Source organism: Canis lupus, chromosome 30 (assembly GCF_048164855.1).
Source record: "Canis lupus baileyi chromosome 30, mCanLup2.hap1, whole genome shotgun sequence".
NCBI classification, from domain to species: Eukaryota; Metazoa; Chordata; class Mammalia; order Carnivora; family Canidae; genus Canis; species Canis lupus.
In genome coordinates this window covers 24,078,318-24,081,103 of record NC_132867.1, presented here as the reverse complement: position 1 = coordinate 24,081,103, position 2,786 = coordinate 24,078,318, and positions in this window count along the sequence as shown.

Genomic DNA, 2,786 nt, shown 5'->3' with positions numbered 1-2,786 from the left:
CTTGAATAGCTAAATTTAACAATTTAACAGGTTACTAACACTATTCTCACTCAATGAGCATCACTGGATTAGCTAGAGAGGAAGGATATACTCAGCCACCAGTGGAGATAAACTCATAAATCAACCCACAACCTTACAGGAGACATCACATGCACAAAACACAAATAATCAGTGTTTCTGGATTTATTTGAGGAAAGTCAACCTATGTGAAATTGGAGAGCATCAAAAACACATTTTAGATATCATACTTAAAATTTTGACTGCAAATTAAAAACTAGAAAACTTTATAAGAGGCTACCTTTTGTCATCTATAGGAAAATAATACTTATTTCTCCACCCCCAGTACTCTCAAAACAAGGATCCAAGGAAGTAGTATAAAAACAATTCAACCCTATTCATGTATATTCCATTTTAACACTAATATTTAAAGATTATCATTCTTCCTATAAATTTCAAATGGTCCATATTGCAATTCTCAAAATTACATTGCTAACATTTGTATTTCAAAATTAAAGCATAGGTTTCATAGCCATTAACCATCCTTCTTATGATCCATGACTCTGTTACATATATAGGGCACTTAAATCTCAACAAAAAATGAACACTATATATTGTATGAGATAAAATATTCCTGAACAATTTGGGAGTAAATGAATTTCTGTTCTCTTTAGGAAAACACTGTTCATCCCTTTCTAATTTATAGAAGATTGCAAAGATTGCTCAATTAAAACACAAACAAAATCATATGAAGAAACATTTAGATAGAACAATTCATGATAAAAAGATTAACATTTTCAGCAGATATCAGAATGCTTTTTTTCTCCTTTTAATAACAAGATCTGATCAACAGCCACGTTCAGTGAATTATAGTAAAAATAGCTATTGTGCTTTGAGAATTCATACCAGGTGCTGTGCCAAGAGCTTTGCATACAATATCACAATGAATTCTTGTAAGAATTTGAAAAGTACTGCTATTATCTTCAATTTACCAATGCAAATTGACAATTACAGAGATGAAACATTTTGGTTAAGCACAAAAATCATTAAATGATGAGGATGGTATTTCAAACTGGATCTACCTTAGTTCGGAGTCTCTGCTCTTCTCCAGTATATAAGGATGTCTGTTAGCTCTTAAATCTTGGAATCCTCGGTTTCCAAATTGTCTTCCTGTTCCCTAGCTCAGACAAGCATCATGTCTTTTTTTTTTTTTTCCAATTACTACAAGCACCTTCTTATTGATTTGCTGTCTCCACAACATAAATCTAATCAAGTTATTCACTACTCTATTTCTTAAAACATGTCCAAGTAAGAAAATTGATTACCTGGCCTCTGCTTCCCTTTGTAGTCAGCCCTCAAAACTTCCTCATTCATAGGTAGTGCTCTAATTTTACTTTTTTTAGTTCACTGGAGATGCCAAGTTATTTCTTGACTTGATACCAATGCCTGCAGCACTCTCCTCTGTCTGCTTTCCTCAGACAGTACTCTGTCTTTATATCTTAACTCAAACATCACATCTTACTAAAAAAAAAAAAAAAAAAAAAAGAAAAATAGATCTTACCTGCAAAGCCTGCTTAGGTGCCTGTCCCACAAATGCAACCAGGTCATACACTACTAGCTTCCTTGATTTGACAAGTAAACATATTAGTTAGGGAAATTTGGACATTTCTGGAGAACAATTACCATTGGTAATCTAGGAGATGTCCCCATGGTTCCACTGTATACTATATTTTCTCTGTTCAGGAACTGAATACTAACACTACACTCAATTTCTCTGGAGTCATTAGGCTTGTCTTGTAATAACTTTTATTCAGTGTAACTCAAATTCACAGACAGCTGGCCTCCACTGAATTTTAAGTAAGTAATTAAACCTAGATATGCATTTTTTAAAAAGCAAGTTCCTAATTGCTCCATCATTATGGAACAATGCCCTCACTCCTCGATCTACCTTGTGCTCTAATTTGAAATTTTAACACACCACATTTCATCTTTGTTTATAAGGCATTAGATGCATGTAAGGGGTAACATAATCTAGTGTCATCTTCCCTGATCTTTTAATGTATTCCCCTACTCCAGTCTTGGATGTTGTCCCTTGATGCAGCTCCACAGTTATGTTGTTCTTCACAAGGCATGACAGGTAAGATAGCAATCTGTTGTCTAAATATTCTCTGTTAATTTTCCCTGGGTCCTGATTATTTTCACTGAGAAGGCTCCCATGACCACAGTCCAGCCAGATTTAATGACCCTCATATAAATAGTAATATGTACTGCAAGGTCTTATTATTAAGACTGGCACTAAGAAACACATATTCGAGGTTGGTTTCTTAATGTCAGAGATGAATAAAATCAGGAATTAGCCAGTATATTCTTTGGAGGTAATACAAGAAAATGAAAAGCAACCAACTATTTCTTTTTCATGATTTTTTAGGAATCTCTTATATAATCATGAAGAATTAATGGTATTTTGAATGGTATTTTGCCCTTAGACACCAAGATAATGTAATTACATCCTGACCATTACAAGCTTCCCCACAAGGCCCTCAATACACACAGGTCAAAATATAGCAAATATTTGCCCCAAGACCAGACCAAATTTCAGCTGAACACACCCAGTTAATGCTAAGTGGAACAGAAAAATCACATAGCCATGCCCTGCTTGAGTTTTTGATCTACAAGGTCATGAGATATAATAAAATTCCTGTTGCTTTAATCCATTAAAAAAATAAAACTATCCCTATTTGGTGCTATTATTCCTACTGTTTTCTGTAAAAATGGTGAAACTTACACAC